The sequence below is a fragment of the Pan troglodytes genome, chromosome 4 (assembly GCF_028858775.2).
Source record: "Pan troglodytes isolate AG18354 chromosome 4, NHGRI_mPanTro3-v2.0_pri, whole genome shotgun sequence".
Taxonomy (NCBI): Eukaryota; Metazoa; Chordata; class Mammalia; order Primates; family Hominidae; genus Pan; species Pan troglodytes.
This window is the reverse complement of record NC_072402.2, coordinates 43,296,084-43,317,947: the sequence shown is the minus strand read 5'-3', so window position 1 is coordinate 43,317,947 and position 21,864 is coordinate 43,296,084. Positions and strand designations below refer to the sequence as shown.

General features: G+C 37.8%; 1 long non-coding RNA gene across 7 annotated transcripts in view; it reads right to left on the bottom strand.

Moving 5' to 3' along the window:
* The window catches only part of LOC104006409 (uncharacterized), a 240,545-nt gene that overhangs the window by 162,203 nt on the left and 56,478 nt on the right, over positions 1-21,864 (bottom strand). For all 7 annotated transcript variants that reach the window (XR_002943902.3, XR_008547959.2, XR_010157218.1 and 4 more), the window contains one exon: positions 18,417-18,532. This is a non-coding gene — a long non-coding RNA (uncharacterized LOC104006409). The remainder of the gene's footprint in view (positions 1-18,416; positions 18,533-21,864) is intronic.

Genomic DNA, 21,864 nt, shown 5'->3' with positions numbered 1-21,864 from the left:
GCCATTTAGGTTTACCTGACACCTGATTCCCACCCAGACTTCTGTCAAAACCTTGTTTTTCCTATGAATATGTAAAGCTCATTATATAAATTCGACGTCTAGTGTACCATAAGTTTTTGTTAACTATGCACAGGATGATTTTATTCAGCTAAATATGACTATCAGATCATAATGACTTTGAATTTATTGAGACATATTAAGACAAACATCCTAATAAGTATACTAGCAGTGATAAATTTCCATCAAAAAGTATTTCATAGAGCAAATTTCATTCAACCAATTTAGTTCCTGAATGAATTCTTGAAAGAGCATATTAACTATTAAAACTATTTGTTTTCCTTCTTATTTCCAGATTTTCCACTGCGCAGTTCACGTCCATGTAAATTTTCTTGAAGAAAATTTCTTAAAGATTTGGTTCATTGAGGTTAATTGTTCCACATTTAGAACACTCATGAACCTACCACCAAATTCATGAACTTACGAACCTCACAAAGGTCTCTGAAGCTCTTTCCCAATCCCATCTGCCTCTTCACTATCTTGAGTTTTGTTTCTTTCCCATTTTTAATTTGTACTGTTGCTACCTATATGTGTGTCTCTAAAGAATAGGTTTAATTTTGCTTATGTTATAACATAGGGATCATACTACATGTGTTCTTCTGTGCCTGGACTTTTCTTTTAACACTATGTGTCCAAGATTTGTACCTATTAATATATGTGGCTCTAGTTCACTCTTTTTACTCCTATGCTATAAGATTCTATAGTATAAACATACTGCAATTTATTTACCCATGCTCTAGTAATAGAGGTTTAGCTTGTTTTCAGTTTTTTTACTATTACGAACAATGATGCTATAATCATGAGAGTTGTAATAATAGCTAAAAATATAGCATTTGGATTGTGCCCAGCACTCTATGTATATTAACTTATTTAACCCCCATCACAACCTTGTAAGGATAAAATAATTGTTCTCACCCCACACGTCAGGAAAATGGGGCACAGAGAACTACGCAATTTATCCGAGGTCACACAACTGTGTAAGGAGCAGAGCTGGGATTTGATCAGGTTAAAAGAGACTCTGTGGACCCTCTGCTACATGCTGTGAGTGTTATTATAAATGTCTTCTGGTACACATGTCCAATAATTTTTTAGGAAAACTATCTAAGCATGGAATTGCTGGATCATTAATATGCCCATATTCAACTTTATTAAATATTGCCAGGCTGTCTTCTGTTGTATCAATTTACATTTGTAATAGATGAAAGTAATTTAGGTTCTTCTGGTTACAAGGAACACATAAATTCCCTCAACAAAAAGTGGTTTATTATATGTATACTGTGGGATTGGAACTGAGCCTATTCTAGGGAATAACCACCCCCTCGTCTCTCACTTAGGACCCACTCTGTTCCTCCTGGGGTGGCTTACTTCTACATGCTTCCTTATCAGAGTTTCAGGAAATAAACCCAATGTGCTTCACTCATTCTATCTGAGTCAGGCCCAGAGAGGGGTTGCTGGCACTCTAAAGATTGGCTTACCTTTATCTCATGCCCACATCTACCTATTAACTGTGGCTTGGTGACAAAAGGGCTTCATGATCTTCCAGAGGTCAGCAAATTATAGCCTTTTACTTCAGGGCCCCACTAGCTAAGAAGAGTTTTTATATTTTTATAGGGATGTTTAAAAAAATTTTTTTAAAGACTATTCAACAGGCCTAATGTGGTCCACAAAGCCTAGGATGTTTAATTACTATCTGGCTTTTTACAGAAAAAGTTAGCCAACTCTTGGTCTGTACAATGCTGCTATTTTTGCAGAATCTATAGTAAGTCAGGTTTTCTAAGGCTTTTTTAGTTCAGTTCAGTTCACAGATATGAAAAGTTCATAGCTGGCTTTTCAAATCACTGGAATGAGAGGGATGAATACAAATGGCACTCAACAATTGGGGCAATGGTCTAATCATTCACAGAAAATATTTATTACAAATTGAGGTGTTAACATTAAGTAAAGGGAACTAGGAATTTTTCCATATGTTATTATCTCTGTTTTGTGTATGTTTTATAGCATTTTAAAAAAAATAACATTTCAAAATAAGATCAAGATTCTTGGGAAAAAAATTCTAGAAATGCCTTTAAGACTGATTTTATAAATGCATGTGTATAAAAATATAAAATATTTTTATATAAAATGGTAAAATATAAAATTTACATAAAATTTAGCATTTTAACCATTTTTAAGAGTATAGTTCAGTGGCATTAAATATATTCATATTGTACAACTATCACCATCATCCATCTCTAGAACCCTTTCATCTTCCCAAAATGAAACCATACCCATTAAACAAAACATCTCCACTCCTCCTCCCCCGAGGCTCCGGCAACCACCATTCTACTTTTTGTCTCTATGAATCTGACAATTGTAGATACCTCATATAAGTAGAATCAGACAGTACTTGTCCTCTAGTGACCGACTTATTTCACCTAACATAATGTCTATAAGGCTTATCTATATTGTAATATGCATCAGAATTCCCTTTCTTTTTAATGCTGAATAATATTTGATTATATGTAGACACAATATTTGTATTATCCATTCATCCACTGATAGACACTTGGATTGCTCCCACCTTTTGGCTATTGTGAATAATACTGTTATGAACATGAGTGTATAAATGTCCATTTGAGGCCCTGTTTTCAATTCTTTTGGGTATATACTCAAAAGTGAAATTCCTGGATCATAAGGTAATTTTATTTTTAACTTTTTGAGGAACCACTATACAGTTTTTTACCAAGGTCATAACATTTTACATTCTCAGCATCACTACACAAGGGTTCCAGTTTCTCCACATTCTTGCCAACCCTTATTTACTGATTTTTTAAAATAATACCTATTCTAATAGGTGAAAAGGGGTATCTCCTTGTGTTTTTTATTTGCATTTCTCTAGTGATTAGTGATGTTGAGCATCTTTTCATGTGCTTTTTGGCCATTTATATAGTTTCTTTAGAAAATGTCTACTCAAGTCCTTTGCCCATTTTTAAAATTGGATTGTATGGTTTTTTTGTTGTTGAGTTGTAGTTCTTCACATATTCTTGATATTTCTCCCTTCTCAGATATCTCAGGTATATCTTTCTTTTTTTTCTTTTTTTTTTTTTTTTTTTCTGATACAGGGCCTGGCCATGTTGCCCAGGCTGGTCTCAAACTCCTGGTTTCAAGTGATCCTCCCACCTCAGCCTCCCAAAGTACTGGGATTACAGGCATGAGCCACTGCACCTGGCCACTGATACACAAAGCTTTTGATTTTGATGAAGTACAATTTGTCTACTTTGTCTTTTGTTGCCTGTGCCTTTGGTGTCATATGCCAGTTTATTTTCGTGTTGCTCCTTTATGAGAAACATTTTCTATAACAATATTAACATTTTAAAAAATATTTTGGAGTCAATTCATAAAATTAACATAGCTTCTAAAATTTAAAAAGAGTCTCATACTAGCTAACACCCTAATTTTGACCCTTTCTGAAGGATCAAATACATATTTTTTACATCAATAGGCCATTTTACCCCACTATTTTTTTAATCTTGGACCCAAGTAAGCTCAGACACTTAAATGGCAAAGACAAAGTAGCACAGACTGGTTGTAGTTATCTAATATACATTTATTCCTTCTCAGAAATAGGACCCACAATTTTCAGCTGAGCACATGGCCACCCAGGACAAAGACTACATTCCCAAGACTTCCTTTGAGCTAGATGTGGCCCTGTGACCAAGTTCTGATAAATGGGAACGCATATGCAACTTACAGGGAGTGTCCTTAAATAGCAGCAGGGTGTTTTCGTTTTCCTGCTGGCTGGACTGATGATGTGAAGGCTGGAAAGGAAGAGCTCTCTTAAACTAGGAGTTGAACCTGTGTATTAAGGATGGCAGAGCAGCATGCTGGAGACAGCCTTGGTCTCTGATGATTGAACTGCCATTCTAGCTCAGGACTGCTTCTGTTTACATAAGAGAAATAAGCTTTTAACTTGTTTAAGCCATTGTTATTTTGAGTTTCTATCATTCACAGTCAAACCTAATTCTAATATAGACATCCAGAAGACTATGGACTGCTACACAATGTGGTTAGTTTTATTAAATAAAAACATATTAATCTAGAAATGGAGGAAGATGAACGTCTTATATATTTGCCAGACAATGTTGCTGGAAAATGAAATCTTGTGCCACTTAGCAGCCTTTTCTCAGGGAGATGGCAGGAGCTTGCTTGTTTTTAGTCTATTGCACACATGATATGATTATGAAACATTGTGTAAAATGCAAAAATATGTGAGAGATTCAAAGAAGATAGGAAACAGAATTTTCCCCTATGTCAACAACATGAACAATATGTGGATTTTGTCATAATTTGAAGCTAGTGGCACACGGTATCATAGAAGATGCCACACACCAACAAGAAAGAACAGTGCTGGCTTTTCAAAACAAATCACCCAAACAATAAATTTCTATCAAATTTACAGATTATTCTTCTCTAACTTAAGAAACCTTGCTTTGGAAATAAATAATATACTATCTTATATAATATATATGCTATAATTTACTATAATTGTTTAAAGACTTGCTATGCACACTGCTAGCTTGTTCTTGTATGAGCTAAATGTGTCAGAAAGTACTGGGGAATAGGAAAGTATCACCAAGTAAAATAACACCTTACATATGGTGCTTATAGTTCATTTATGCATTCACAAAGTATTGAATGCCTTCTTTGCATTAGATGCTGAGAAAACAAAGACTAGTTCCATCCCTTTGAAAGTTTAGGATCTTATGAAACAGCAAACTGAAAAGAAAATAAATTACTGGGAACGGCTGACATGCATTGAGCGTCTGACTCTCATGTAGGCATAATTCTAAGGACTCCATGTTTGTCACCTCAATATAAAACCCAAAGCAACCACATGAGACAGATACTGTTATCACTCCACAGACAGGGAAACTGAGGAATGAAAAAAGCTAAAAAACTTGCAGAGGTCACACAGGTAGTCATTTTAAAAAACTGATTTATGGTCGGGCGCGGTGGCTCACACCTGTAATCCCAACACTTTGGGAGGCCGAGGCGGGCTGATCACCTGAGGTCAGGAGTTTGAGAGCAGCATGTCAACATGGGGAAACCCTGTCTCTACTAAAAATACAAAAATTAGCCGGGCATGGTGGCACAGGCCTGTAATCCCAGCTACTTTGGAGGCTGGGGCAGGAGAATCGCTTGAACCCAGGAGACAGAGGTGGCAGTGAGCCGAGATCACGCCACTGCACTCCAGCCTGGGTGAGAGAGCAACACTCTGTCAAAAACAAGAATTAAAAAGGGCAACTTACACTCACATACTGTGGCTTCAGAGCCCGCAACACAATGCAATACAGCATCTCATATGGAAGGAATCATGTAGAAGATGCTGTGGAACATGGGAGAAACATCCAACCCACACCAGAAAGCCATTTTAGAGGGGATGATGCCTGACCTAGGTCTTGAAGGATGAGTAGAAAATTCATGTAAGGCAGAAGCAACAATGACTGCTAATGCATAGGGCAATAAATAGCATAAACTTAAGGTAATTGCAGTTTAAGTGGCTGCAAATAAGCACAGAAGGGAGGTTGGTGAAAATGAGATTAGAGAGGTAGGCAAATATCTGTCAGCTAACTTATCGCTTGAATTTGATCCCAGTACCTATGAGAAGATTTATAGAAGGACTTAAAGAAGGAGAAATGTGATTTCATTTATATTTAGATTATTCTCACAGTAGTAACATGGAGGATGAATTAAAGCAAGGTGAGTCCAGTGTGCATACTATTGGAATTATCCAGGAAAGTCTTGATGAGGGCCTGAACCAAGCCAATGGCAGTGGAGATGAGGAGAAAGAGATAAATTTGAAAGGAATTTTGGAGGCAGAATCCACAGGAGATACGTGCAATGTGTGCAATAACAGAGAAACCGCCGATTAGGGATTCCCAGAGCTCTGGCCCAAGAGACTGGATGGATCCAAGACATTAAGCACAGTTTACTTAGCAGTTCCATGTAAAATATCTAGACGGTATGCAAGGAAGTTGTAAATGGTGCCACATAAGAAGTATTACAAGAGCGTTCAAAGTACAGAGAATCTGGCAAAAGTCAAATGACCTTGGGCAGGTGACTAGCACTTGCTTAAAGCTTAGCTAGAAGAGGACAGCTTGAATTTCTAATACTCCAGATCATTTTTTAATCACAGCTCTGTGCTATGCCACACATCATGTGTTAACAGATTTTTCTCACCTCTGACAGCTGATTATTTCAGAAGACATTTGGCAGTATGGGGAATAACTAGCAGACTATGTAAATATACGGGAAGAAAATAGCAACCTATAAATATAAGTCAGGTTGGAAGGTTATTCAGCTGCATCCAAAATAAAGAATCTAGAATATAATTTGGGTTATTTGCAAAAGGAAAGAGTGACCACTGATTGATTCTAGCCTGAGTTTGGAAACAACAGAGATATTCCTAGAAGGAAAGAAAGCACATGTTGCTTTGAAATTGATCTTTAACTGTTTATTATTGAGGATGATGATTCTTCCAAAAAGCCTCTTTTTAAAACTAAAGAGCTTTTGATTGCTCAGCAAATGAGAAAACTATTAGATGGAAAATCATCAAGGATATAGAATATTTGAAAAATATAATTAACCAACAGTACCCAATTGACATATAAAACATTCCACCCAAAAAAAACGGAATAGACACTTTTTTCCAGTGCCCATGGAACATTCATTCACCAAGGTAGACCATCTCCTGGGCCATAAAACCTCAACAAATGTTTTAAAATTAAAATCATACAGAGTGTTTTTCTAATCACAACAGAAACAAACCAGGAATCAGTAATAAGATAAAATTTTCTTAAAATACTTAGAAATTAAACAACACACTTTTAAATGACCCATGGGTCAAAGATGGAGTTCAAACAAAAATTTTTAAACACATAAAATTTCAATGCAATTAAAATTACAACATATCAAAATATGTGGGATGCAGTTAAAGCAATGCTGAGAAACTTACAGCACTTACATTTCTAATGCTTACATTAGAAAAGAGGAAAGATCTCAAATTAATAAACTAAGTTCCCACCTCAAGAAATTAGAAAAACAAGATCAAAGCAAACTCAAACCCAGCAGAAAAAAGGAAATAATAAGAGCAGAAATCAATGAAATAAAAAATAGGAAAATGATAGAGAAAGTCAACGAAATAAGAGGGTGGATTTAAAAAAATCAATAAAATTGATAATCCTCTAGCGATACTGGTAAAAAATAAAAAAAGGGAAGACAAAAGTTATCAATAGCAGGAATGAAATAAGATATCACTACAGATCCTGCAGCCAGTAAAAGGATGATAAGGAAATACTACATGTATTAGTCCATTTTCACAGTGCTATAAAGAACTGCCTGAGACTGGGTAATTTATAAAGGAAAGAGGTTTAATTGACTCACAGTTCAACATGGCTAGGGAGGCCTCATGAACTTACAGTTGTGGTGGAAGGTGAAGGGGAAGCAAGGCACCTTCTTCACAAGGCATCAGGAAGGAGAAATGCCAAGAGAAGGGAGAAGAGCCCCTTATAAAAACCATCAGAACTCATGAGAACTCACTCACTATCACAATAACATCATGGAGGAAACCATCCCCATGATTCAATTACTTCTACCTGGTCTCTCCCTTGACGCATGGGGGTTATGAGGATTATGGGGATTACAATTCAAGATGAAGTTTGGGTGGGGACACAAAGCCTAACCATATCACTATATAACAACCTCACGTTCATGTAGTCAACAACTTTGAAGAAATAGACCAATCAATTCCTTAAAAATAACAAACTACCAATACTCTGCCTAGATTACATTGATAACCAAATTACCCCTATAGCCATTAAATCAAATTTATAATTTAAAAGCTTCTGAATAAGAAATCTTGGACTCCCAATTTCTGGTCCAACATATAAGAAACTTTGACGTGGTCACTCTGCCCTAATCACAAGTAAAAAGCTGAATAACCTGAAAAATCAACAGCTCCTCTTAGGTCCATAAGAGAAGAGAGCTTGTAGGGCAAACTGCTGCCCCCCAAATTGGGAAGCAGGTAAATACAGAGAATCATAATTTACCAAAGCAGGAACTCATGAGCAGAAACCTATGTGGAACTGGTGACAGGGTGGGAGAATCTGAACTGTAATTGACAAATTGCTGGAGGCTCAGTGTGGACAAGTCTGGAAGATAAAAACTCCAGGGATACCCAGTCAAGGGGGATGGGGAAGATGGCACATTTTTGTGAGAGTAAATATCAGAGAAACATCCCTTAATGATTCCAGTAAAAGGAAAGAAAATGAGTAATTGTGAATGCTCCAGAGCATTCTGTTCTTCTTAACAAAGCCTGCCCTCAGAAGAAACAAATCACAGCCTAACCTGCTGGGGTTTTATCAGAGCCTAGCTGACCTGGGGGAAAGGAAATATCCAACCAGCTGGTTCAAGCCTTCTTAGTAACACAAGAAAAATACCCAACTCAAGCCTCCTCTAGCCATCCTGTCCCACCTAAAGGGGAAAAACTGAGAACCACCCCCTAAGTTTACAGTCCAGAGGCATGGGCTCACTAAAAGACTGAGACCTAACCACAGGGCTATGGAAGGCTTCCCCTCACCCCACATCTTAATTACTAAAGGCTTATTTACAAAGTGCTCTTTACCCAGTACATCATGTCAGGCTATCAAAAAAAAATTACATAGAAAGAAAAAAAGATTGCTATTTACAGATGGCTGATAAAGACTACAAATCTGTGACTAGCATCTTTTTATCTTTTTTTTTTTTTTTTTTTTTTGAGACAGGGTCTCACTCCATCTCACTGTGTCACCCAGACTGGAGTGCCGTGTCACGATCTCGGCTCACTGCAACCTCCGCCTCCCAGGCTCAAGCAATTCTCTTGTCTCAGCCTCCAGAGTAGCTGGGATTACAGGCCCAGGCTCAAGCAATTCTCTTGTCTCAGCCTCCAGAGTAACTGGGATTACAGGAGCACGCACTACTACTCAGCTAATTTTTGTATTTTTAATAGAGACAGGGTTTCACCATGTTGGCATGCCTGATCTTGAACTCCTGACCTCAAATGATACATCTGCCTCGGCCTCCCAAAGTGCTGGGATTACAGGCGTGAGCCACGGTGGCCAGCTTCAGCCTCAGTTTTAATGATGAAAGACTGAACACTGAATATTTTCCTCAGAAGATTGAGAACCAGATAAGAATGTTCACTTTTATTATTTCCTCTAAACATTGTTCTGGTGATGCCAGGAAAATTATGCAAGAAAAAAAAAAGACCTTCAGTTTGAAAAGTGAAAAATAAATTATCTTTATTTCAGATGACATCAAAAAAGAAAAAACTACAAGGTATACTAAAAGGTGAAAAACATAATGTGAAAAAACAGAGTTAAGTATCAGAACCAGACCCAGATATAGCAGGGATGTTGGAATTACCAAATTGGGAATTTAAAACAACTATGATTAAGATGATAAGGGCTTTAATGTGTAAAGTAAACACTATGCATACAGATGGGCAATGTAAGCAGAGAGGTGAAATTCTAAGTAGAAACCCAAAAGAAATGCTAGAGATCGAAAACACAGAACTACAGAATAATGAGCTTATTGGCACATTGGACATGGCTGAGGAAGGAATCTCTGAACTTGAGGATATCTCAACAGAAACTGCTAAGACTGAAAAACAAAGAGAAAAAAAGACTGAAAACCCCCCAGAATATTCAAGAACCGTGGGACAACTATATAAAAGGTATAACACACACACAATGACAATACAAGAAAGAGACAAAAGGAAGGGAAGAAAAATATCTGAAACGATAATAACTGGGAACCTTACCAAATTAATGTCAGATGCCAAACCACAGATCTAGGAAGCTCAGAGAACACCAAGCAGGATACATGTCAAAAAACTATGCCTCAGCATATTCAAACTACAGAAAACTAAAGATAAACCAAAAATCAGGAAAAAAGCCACAGGGGAAAAAAACACCTAACTTACAGAGAAGCAAAGATAAGAATTACATCCAGCTTCTCAGAAACCATGCAAGCTGGAAAAGAATGGAGTGAAACATTCAAAGTGTTGAGATAAAAAGAAAAAAAGCCAACCTAAAATTCTGCAAAATTATATTTCAAAACTGAAGGAGAAATAAAGACTTTCTCAGACAAATAAAAATGGATGGAATGGATTGCCAATAGATTTGCCTTGCAAGAAATGTTGTAAGTTCTTTAGAGAGAAGGGAAAATATATAAGTCAGAAACTCATATCTACATAAAGGAAGAACAAGAAAGAATGAATAAGTGAAGGTAAAATTAAAAGTTTTATTTGTTCTTATTTTAATTAATCCCACAGAGAAGAGTTTGTTCAAAAAAATAATAACAACAATGTACAATAGTTCCCATTTATCTGCAGTTCCGGTTTCTTTGGTTTCATTTACCTATGGTCAACCAAGGTCGAAAATATTACATGAAGGCTAGGCGCGGTGGCTCACACCTGTAATCCCAACATTTTGGGAGACCAAGACAGGTGGATTGCTTGAGGCCAGGAGTTTGAGGCCAGTCTGGCCAACGTGGCAAAACCTATCTCTACTAAAAACGCAAAAATTAGCTGGGCCTGGTGGCGCATGCCTGTAATCCCAGCTAAACTCGGGAGGCTGAGGCAGGAAAATCACTTGAACCCGGGAGGCGGAGCGGAGGTTGCAGTGAGCCGAGATGGCGCCACCGCACTCCAGCCTGGGCAACAGAGTGAGAGACACTGTCTCAAAAAATAATTACAACACAATACAATACAATACAATACAATACCAGTACCAAATGGAAAATTCTAGAAATAAACAATTCGTAAGTTTTGAATTGTCCGCCGTTCTGAGCAATGTGATGAACTCATGCCATCCTGCCTGGGGCGTGAATCATCCCTTCATCCAGCGTATCTATGCTGTATACTAGCGGTCCCCAACTTTTTTGGCACCAGAGACCGGTTTTGTGGAAGACAATTTTTCCACGGACGGCAGGGTGGTGAGGGGATGCTTTCTGGATGGAACTGTTCCACCTCAGAGCATCAGGCATTAGATTCTCATAAGGAACACTCGATCTAGATCCCTCGCATACCGGTTCACAATAGGGTTAGCGCTCCTATGAGAATCTAATGCCGCTGCTGATCTGACAGGAGGTGGAGCTCAGGCGGTAGGTAATGCTTGCCGGGTGCTCACCTCCTGCTCTGCGGCCCGTTCCTAACAAGCTACAAACAGGTCCAGGTCCGCGACCGACGGGGGTGGGGGACCTCTGTTGTGTACCCTAACCACATGTCAGTCACTTAGCAGCCATTTTGGTAATCAGATCAGCTGCCTCAGTATCGCAGTCCTTGTGCTTGGCCCCAAAGCACAAGAGTAGTGATGGTGGCAGTTTGAATAGGCCAAAGGGAAGCCTTAAAGTGCTCCCTTTAAATGAAAAGGTGAGTTTTTTTACTTAATAGGGAAAGGGGAAAAAACCAAATGCTGAGGTTGCTAAATTCTACAATAAGAATGAATTTCAATCCATGAACTGTGCAGAAAGAAAAACAAATGCATGCTAGTTTTGCTGTCAGACCTCAGACTGCAAAAGTTACAGTCACAGTGCATGATAAGTGCTTTGTTAAGATGAAAAAGGCATTAAATTTGTGGGTGGAAGACGTGAACAGAAGTGTGTTCCACTTGATGCCAATCAGTGTCAGTACTATCTTTGATTTCAGGCATCAACTAGGGGTCTTGGAAGGTATCCACTGAAGATAAGGGGGGACTACTGTATTTGATTATGTATCCTTCTGTGTTAGTGAAATGAATGCAAGCAGTGATACACAGAGGATGGCAGGGAGGAATTGTGATTATTTTTTAATTATAAGGTACTTGCACTAATTGTGAAGCAGTATAGTGTTATTTGAACGTGGATTAGTTGTGAATATATATTGCAAACTCTAGGGCAGCCACTGAAAAAAAGGTAAAAAAAAAATTTAACTGATATGTGAAGAAAGGAGAAAAAAGGAATCATAAAATATTCAATCAAAACCACAAAAGATAGAAAAAGAGTGGAAGACAAAAAGGGAATAAGAAAAAGGAGGAACAAATAGCAGTAATAAATATGCTAGATATTAATCCAAATATATTACTAATCACTTTAAATGTCAGTGGTGTAAGTGTACCAATTAAAAGACAGATTATCCAAATTGATCAAAAAACCACCCAACTCTACATTGTCTGCAAGAAACCCACTTTAAATATAAAGACACACATAGATTAAAAGTTAATGAATAAAGAAAGATATACTATGCTAACACTAACCAAAACAAAGCAGGACTAGCTATATTAATGTTAGAGCAAACTTCAGAGCAAGGAAAGTTCTCAGGGATAGAGAGGAGCATTATTACATAATGATAAAAGGCCTAATTCTCCAAGAACACATAACAACCTGTCACCTGACAAGCACACATCAAAATAAAGTAGGCAAAAACTAATAGAACTGCAAAGAGAAAGAGATGAATCCACTACTGTAGTTAGAGGCTTCAATATCCCTCTGTCAGAAATGGACAGATCCATTAGGCAGAAAATCAATAAGGACATAGTTGAACTCAGTGACCCATCAATCAACTGGATATAATTGACAAAAACCTGCACACAGATGTTTATAGTAGCTTTATTCACAGTTACCAAAACTTGGAAAAAAACAAGATGTCCTTCAGTAGATGAATAGATAAAGTGTGGTATATCCAAACAATAGAATATTATTCAGCACTAAAAAGAAATGACTGTCAAGCCATAAAAAGACATAGAGGAAACCTAAATGCTTATTACTAAGTGAAAGAAGCCAACCTGAAAAAGCTACGTGCTGTGCGTAGCTATGTGCTGTGCTGTGTGTCACATACTACAGTATATGACATTCTGGAAAAAGCAAAACTACAGAGACAGTGAAAAGATGCGTGGTTGCCAGGGGAGAGAGGAATGAATAGGCTGAGGATTCGCAGGGCAGTGAAACAACTCTGTGCAGTACTATAATGGTGCATACATGTCATTATACATTTGTGTAAATCCATGGAAGGTATAACACCAAGAGTAAAGCCTAATGTAAACCACAGACTTTGGGTGATAATAATGTGTTAATGTGGGTTCATCAGTTGTAACAAATGCACCACTCTGGTGAAGGAAGTAGATAATGGGGAAGGGCACCCATGCGTGGGGACAAGAGAGCATGTGGAAAATCTCTGTACCTTCTGCTCGATTTTGCTGTGAACCTAAAACTGCTCTAAAAAATAAAGTCTATCAAAAGAAAGGAAGGAAGGAAGAGAAAGACGAAGGAAGGGAGGAGGGAGGGAAGGAAAGAGGGAAGGAGAAGCCGATCAATTGTCAGATGGTTTCACTGTAGAATTCTACCAAAAATTTAACACCAATTTTACACAATCTCTTCCAGAAAACAGAAAACTACAGACTAGCATCTTTCATGAACTCAGCCACAAAATCCTCTAAGATATTAGGAAATCAAACCCCACAATGTGTAAAAAGAATTATACACCATGACCAAGAAGGATTTAGTCCAGCTATGCAAGAGCTTTTGATATGCAAGAAGTAGAGTTTTTGTTTTTGTTTTTTTGAAACAGGATCTCACCCTGTCACCAGGCTGGAGTGCAGTGGTGTGATCATGGCTCACTGAAGCACCGTGTCCGATTAATTTTTAATTTTTTTAGAGATGGGGGGTCTTGCTATGTTGTCAAGGTGGTCTCGAATTCCTGGGCTCAAGTGATCCTCCCTCCTCAGTCTCTCAGAGTGCTGGTATTACAGGCATGAGCCACCCTGCTAGCCTAAGAAGTAGAGATTTTGATAAGGCATTACAGAAGCCTCACTCTTTGTTCTAGGAAAGCCTACCAGAAAGCGTCTTTGGGTATGCAAGTCACAGGCCATAATGAAAAAAGAAATAGTTAAGAGAGTACCTCTCAAGGAAAAAAGAATGCTCAAGCTGAGACAAGAAAATGTTATCTATGTTATAGGACGAGCTGATTTTCTGCAAACACCATTTCCTTTGGAGGCATGTTTCCTTTTGGATTGTGGTTTTAGACTAACTGTGCCTAAACGCTACTATTGGTCCTTGCGCATTTTTGGTGGATAGTTAATCAAAGATATAAAGGACCTGTTTTCATGAAACACCTTGCGATGGTCTGGGCATAGGTGGTGCAGCTTCAGGGCCCTGGCAATGACGTAGGACCCAAAAGTTAGAGAAAGGGCTGATTTCCCTGTGAGAAATCAGCTGCACTGGATCCAGCATCCCTTTGGCTCCTAGGGGATTTGTAGCTTCAGGGAAAAAAGTATATTCCAGAAAAAAAAAATGGAGGCTGCAGACATGGACTCAGGGAAGCTGGAACATGAGAGAGAACACAGCAGTCCCATGTGATGATTGCTCCTAACAGGCTGGACTGTGGGCATGCATGAAGCCAGGGGCCCTTTGGAGAATCACAGAACTTTCTGTGGGAATTTTGCCAGAAGTGTGAGCTACAGGAACTTTGAGTTACTAAAGTTAAAACCAAAAACTTAAGATTTTACCCCATCCCCGTGAGTCCTTCCAATGGGCATCTCGTTTTTTCCCTTCTCACTACCACTGGTGGTCTCTCCAGCAGAGGAGGAAGAAAAATCACTTACCATTAAATTAATCTCTACAGAGATGCATGCTGATCTCCCATCAGGTCAGCCTTTGAGAATGTTATTATCAAACAAAATACCTCTCATCCCTGTCTGATAAGATTTGCATTTGGATTACTCCACAGTTAAAAGGCTTTCAAGAAAAATAACAGATATAATTTAATGTGGTAGCCAGCCTCCAGATGGCTCCCTAATGACTCTTGCCTCCTGGTGCTCATTACCTTCCTTGTATAGTTCCCTCCTACAGTGTAACAGGGTTGGTCTGTGCAACCAACAGAATCCAATGGAAGTGACAATGTGCGACTATCAAGGCTATGTCATTTAAAACATTCTACCCCCTCCTTGTTTTCTCTTTGATCATTCATGCTGGGGAAACCAGCTACCATGTCATGAGAATACCAAAACAGCCCCATGGAGATATCCAAGTGGTGAGGAACTGAGGCCTCCTCCAACTGCCAGCACCAACTTGGCTAACCCTATGAGTGAGCCCGTTTGGAAATGGATCTTCCCGCCCCAGTAAAGCCTTTTGAAGACTACAGCCCTGATCAACATCATAACTGCCAAGTGATGGATTAGCAAATCTCATGGCAGACCCTGAGCCAGAACTATGCAGCTAAGCTATTCCTGAGTTAATGACCCTCAGAAACTTTGTGAAAAATAAATTACTGTTCTTGTTGCAAGTTTTAGGATGATTTGTTAAGCAGCAATATTTAACCTATATACCTAATTTATATCTACATGAATAAGACAACAAAGTAATCCTCCCAAATGAAGAAAAAGACTTCCCCCACAACACATTTTATCTTCTACCTTTAGTCAACTAAAGCAAATTTCTGGCACTTTTCAAATTGAGTCACATTTTTGTCTCCACTTAGAGACAACTGTGTTCAAAAATATAAAGTCTGGGTCCAAAACACCCACCATAGTACCATACAGGCAGCTAGCTAGGCTGCAAGGACTGCTAAATTAATTTAACAAAGCAGAACAAAAATTAGTCTAAATAGTATCTATGGGTAAACAACATCATTATATTCAATTATCTGACTCAGAAGAATAGCCAAAAAATCTGACAGTAATTTGATTTTAAAAGAGAACTATGATAAAATGCTATTATTAAAGAAAAACTAAGTGGTATATTTTCTAAAGCAAAATATCCACAGAAACAAACACATTCAAAATATTTTATTGAAACTCCAAGGAAAATGCTGGCCTTCACATAAGGTGAAGAGCTTAAATAAATCTCAGAGGACTAACTGCAATGTTAGAGGCAAATTAGGATGTGATAAGTAGTGCAAAAAGAAATCACCAGAACCCGAGATAACTACCCAAGTTTTGGAGGATCTCAAAGATGAGATCATGTGTTGTCATCATGTGTGGTTTTGTATTGTACGCTTCATGTGTCTGTCTCTTAACCTAAATGGTAGCTTTTAGAAAGTACGGACTCAGTACCTAGCTGAATTTACTGCTCATAGTAAGTGCTCTAGTCTGAGTTCTCTAGAAAAAAAAAAAAAAAAATGAGTGTGAGGCAAGGCTTATGGACAAGCGTAATCCCAGGGCAGCAAGAGAAAAGGAAAAGATAATTGAAGCAGCAGAATATGGGAAGCAAATGTAAGGTAATGCATTGATCACACTGGCTACTATTCCAAAACAAGCATTGCTTGACTCCCACTTGGCCATGCAGGACCTGTCTGGGCAGGCTATATGGAAAAATCATAACTCAGAACAGTCCACTACAGGGAGAAGTAGGGAGGGAATTTTTCTGCTAGCTCCATCCTGATTCCTATTTCCCCCTAATCAAAATTTGCTCTATGAGGAGTGGATTCCTCTGAACACCCAGGCGGTGGCCACTTCGGCAGCCACTAGCAGCTAGTCTTCTATGTAGGACTTCATAGAAATCTAGTAATGGTAAGATAGGCCAGAGATTCTGAGTGTTAGCCTCAGGTAAGAGAAATGCATGGGCCCACGTAGAGCTCTTCACCACAGTAGCTATGGCAAAGCCATAAAAACACAAGGCTTTAGAAGTCAAGTAAGACTGAAAGACCACATTTGATATAGCCATTGTTGGTAGATATCTGTGGCTAGACCCTTCTTGTAGTCTGAACGACAAACAGGAAAATAACAGGTACCCAGTATAGCTTCAAATTTCAGTTTTATCCAACTTAATACATAAATCTAGCTTATCTAGTCAGCTTCAGCCAGCATTTACCCCATACCAGCAGGGCATCATTGTCTTCGAGATACAGCTGAGAGACAAAAAAATGTATTGTCAGTCTTCTATCAAAATTGATCTTTCTAGGAACAACCATCAGGTTTTGGTCAAATTGCTCTTCTCAAATCTTCCCAATGTTTCAGGCTGGTTTCAGAATCCAAAAAATCCAGCCATATCCTGAGTAGCAGCCCAGGTTGATTCATTTTTAGTACATGCATTTAGTACATTTAGTACATGCAAATTTTTAGTACATGAATTGGAAATACTAGTAAAGGTATATTTTGTGCATAAAATTTGAAATAATTCAAATTCCCTATTTTTTAAAAGAAATTGCATAAGTTTGAAGCTTGTAAATGGTATTTATATTATTGCCATTTATTGGATCTACTTTAAATGGTAAACAAGCAAACCTACTGTCATTTTTCAGAATGAGTCATGAATTATGTGAGATACTTTAAAACATATACTCACAATGCATCTTCCTGGAATTTTGCTAGCGTTAATATCATTTTACAGATGAAGAAACTGAGTCATATGGTTGAATTTTGGGTCTCAAAGCCAAAGTGTTCAAACTCCAAGTCTTTTCCATTATATTACATCCATGGTTTCATTCCTATCAACTTGGTGTTATGATCACATGTAATAAGCAAACTTGATCTTCACACATCACATTAATAAAAACATTGGCTGAGCCTGCAATATTCTACCCAATTTGTTCCTTTAAGTTGATTTTAAGCTAGTAATAGATATTCTTTTTATAGTATGGGTCAACTACACATCCATTTATCTACTCTAAATGTCAGCAAGACATTTATCTCCAAGTTCACCATTTATCTCCAAGAAAGTAATAATGGCAATAACCATAAGAATACTAATATTTTTCATTTTTTGAGTACCTGGTACTGCCTTGGAGTCTTCACATATATTATTTCATTTAATTCTCATAACAGCCATGTAAGGCTGTACTATCATCATTTTCATTTTATAGATAGGAAAGCTGAGGCTCAGAGACATTAAATAATTTGGCCCAAATCACATAGCTAGCAAGACTATACTTAGTTCTGGACTCAGATTTTTTACCATTGGCCCAAAGTACGTTATGTTTGCATAGTACATTATATTTGCAAAGTACGTTAGAACTAAAAACAAAAATGTTTGTACATGTGCATTAACTCATTTAATATTTATCACAACTCATTTTATCATTATCACAGCTCATTTTACAGATAAGGAAACAGAGGGTCAAGGAGTTTAGATGTCTTTTCCAAGTCAAAAGATATATTTTCTTATAGCTAATGAATGTCAGAGATGGGAGTCAAAGCTCTAGACTCCTTGGTCAGGGTTCTTTGTATGCACTGTTTCTCATTAGAGACTATCAAATGCTTGGTTGAAATCAAGACTATCTGTATTCAACTCATTATTTGCTAATCTATCATCCTAGAAACACCATCTAAAAATTAGTATCCACAAATCCTATTAAATAAAATATCACTTACAACAGTTATGTTCACAAGTTCCTGCCCTCTGAATTAATGAGCAACTTCTATCTTCATGGTTGTAACTGTAGATTTATGCTGCGGCCCCAGGCAAATTTCAGAGAAAAGAGCGATATCTGAGAAAATGATAAGATCCTTACAGTAATACTGAAAACAGGAGTATGGCAATAAGGGTCCTCAAAATAGCTGACATCTTAAAGGGAAACTAACAAGAGTGTTAGAGAAGGGAAGATAGGACCAGGAGGCTAGAGATGAACAAAAACAAAACACCACATAATGAAGGCACCTTGACACACTGATAGAAATACAAAGAAAGTTCTCTTGAAAAGTTTCTGATACTTTATTAAAATAATGGTTTATTTAGTAGGATTGGGTTTGGCCATATATAACAGAAAGACCCAAAGTAACAGTGGAAATAAGATGAAAGTTTATACCTCTTTCACATAACAGAAGGCCAGAAATTGGTAGTTCAATGCTAGTGTTAAGGCTTCATGGTGTTAGAGGCCCAGGATCTTTCTACATTATTGTTTGCCATTTATGGCTTCTATTCCTGATGTCACCTCATGTTCCAGAATAGCTGCTGGAGCTCCAGGCATTAGGTATACATTCCAGGCAATGGGAAAAAAGAAGGGGGAAAGAAGGGTCTACTCTCTCCTTTTAAAAGAGATTTTCCCAAAATAACTCACAGCACTTGCATTTTTATCTTTTTGAGCAGATAATCCACCCACACCTAGTTGCAAGGAAGGCTTAAGTCCATTATTTGGGTGTATTGCCGCCATATAAATGCAAGATTCTGTTCGTAAGGAGGAGAGAGAATGGATATTTGAATGTACAACCACCAGGCTCTGCCACAAATGGGTAAAGGGTAAATATAACAATAATGAGATATAATAATTTACTTGAGATACCTCCTCAAAGACATCCACATCAGGATATTCCAATACCATAAGTAGGTATCATAATACATTTTAGATTTATAAAATTTTTAATGTAAAATCAATTTAGGAACTTTTGTAGTAAGAATAATGGGAATAGATTGGCTGTGAAGCAAAAAATGAGAAAGCTAAGTTTTGTATACCAAAATCATAATATTCCTCTAATCTGGTGGTTGGCTTTTGTCCTCAGGCTGTGTAGCTGGACACACATGATAAGAAACCATTTACATTTACTGTCATCTTCATTCCCAAATTGTTACACTACAGATTTCTTAAATTGAACTTGTAGCAGCCTGCTTTTCTACTTAACTATATTCATATTTCAAGCAAGCACAGCTCAAATTTCAAGGGAAAACTATCAAAAGTGACATTTAACTCCTATACATTCAAAATACTGCATAGAAACTAACCATTCACCTCTTTCTAAAATCATATGGAAATACGTGATTAAAGCGAAGGAAATTTTGAAAAATTAAGACATATGATGCATTCCTATGCAAAAATAATTGTTTTTCTAAATAAATATAACTTTTTTTTTTTTTGCAGAGATCCAGGGGTCTCACTATGTTGCCCAGGCTGGTCTTGAAATCCTGGCCTCAAGTGATCCTCCGGCCTTAAATGATAATAAAATAACTAACTTAATGATAACAAACAATTAACACTTATTAAATGATGATTATGTACCAAGAGGAGTGCTGAGTACTTTATTTATTCAGTCATAAACTGTAACAGCTTCAGTGTATTGTCTTAAAATTTTATGCCTTAGGCTCTGTCTTTCATTTATCCTTTTCACAAACATTTGTCAAACACTTACTAAGGTGCCTAGCCCTATACTAAAAGATAAGGATGCAGATATAAAGGAAAGAGACTATTCTAAGAAAGCTCATAGTACTTTAAAAAAAAAACTGGAAAAGGGGAAAAATAAAATGAGTATATTCTAAATCCTGCATGTACTGGCTCTGGACTAGACCATCTTGGTTTAAAATCTGGCTCTATGAGTGTCCCTCTGTAGGACTTGAAGCAAATCACATAATTTCTCTAGGTTTCAGTGTCCTCTGCTGAAAAATAGAGATTACCAAATTACTGAATGAGATAATCCATGTAAAGCACTTAACTTAGTGTTTGGCACAATGTAAGTACTCAATAAGAGTCTGTTGTAATTATTATTTGCTTGTGTAAATGATAGCATCCGGGGACTAAAGGAACACTAGAAAAGACACTGAACTCAGACATGAAGCTGAGGAGACGTTAGAAGGAATGATAGCTAAGTGGAGTATTGAAGGATGTGCAAGTCAGCTATTCCCCCCAAGTTCTCCTGCTTTCCAAAGGCAACCTTCTCTTCAATGCCCAAATGACAATAGCCTGACCTACATCCCTGTAAAAGCAGAAAGTCACATCTTTCATTTGGTTACTTTCTCAAGTATAGCAGTGAAAACCTGAGGAATGATGGCAAGTTCTGCAAATTCTTGGGATCCCCCAGACAGATGCTGTTTCTGGATTATTGGGCTACTCCATGCACAGCATCTCCGCTCAGACCTAACCCCCTGCCCTAGACTCTTTCTGCCTCCCCAGTGTCATGTAGACCCCAAGTATGGACATAGATCCTTTCATTAATGCCCCCAAGGCACATCTAGGAAGGGGCTATCCCTTTAAATAAGGCTTCACTAAAAGATTTGAAAGAATAGAATACCCCTAGAAGGCAACCTATAGCATGACTAAAGGTGGTTACTTTGAAAGCCACAGACCAAACACAAGTTGACTCTCTCTACCCGACTCCCACAGGTTTTTTTTTCTAATAGGAGTGGGAGTCAGCTGCACCCCCATCCACAGAAATCTTCAGACACTTCCATATAGCAGAGGACAATCTCAATTCCCTCTTTGCTCCCAAGAAACAAGGATTGATTGCCTTCACTCCATTGTCCAAGACCCTTTTCTTTTTCACCTCAGGATGGCAGGAATATGAGAACCCAGTTCCTTCAGGGTGAGGCTGCCCTCATCTCAAAGACACACCCGGGACAATCACTAGAGTGAGTCGTTAAACATTTTTCCAAATCAGGGCTGTTCCTTCTTAAATAGCTTCTGTGTAGGACACCAATGGTCCAGTTCATCTAGCTTCAAGCCGCTCTATATCTTTATCACAGAATTCTATTTGCCTTGAGGGGAAAGGAAGTCCAGACCTGCATGATCTTCCTGCCATGGTTCCCAACCTTGAAACGATGCTGCTTGAACAAAAAGACATGTAATTCCACTAACACAATAATTTTCATGTAAAGGATAGTCTAAATCCAGATTTAGGATTTTTTTTCATTAACTTGCTAATACACTACATTTATATTATTAAACAAACACTTAATATCTTACTCTAAAACTTTTGCATTTGAGATTATTACTTTACATCTTGGACTTCCCCCAAAAAACTGGATAGGTGTTTGCTCTACAAATACATTACTAAAATAATTCACTCAAGTTGTCCACACTAAAACAAAGGGAAGTTTCACCCCAAAGACAAATGC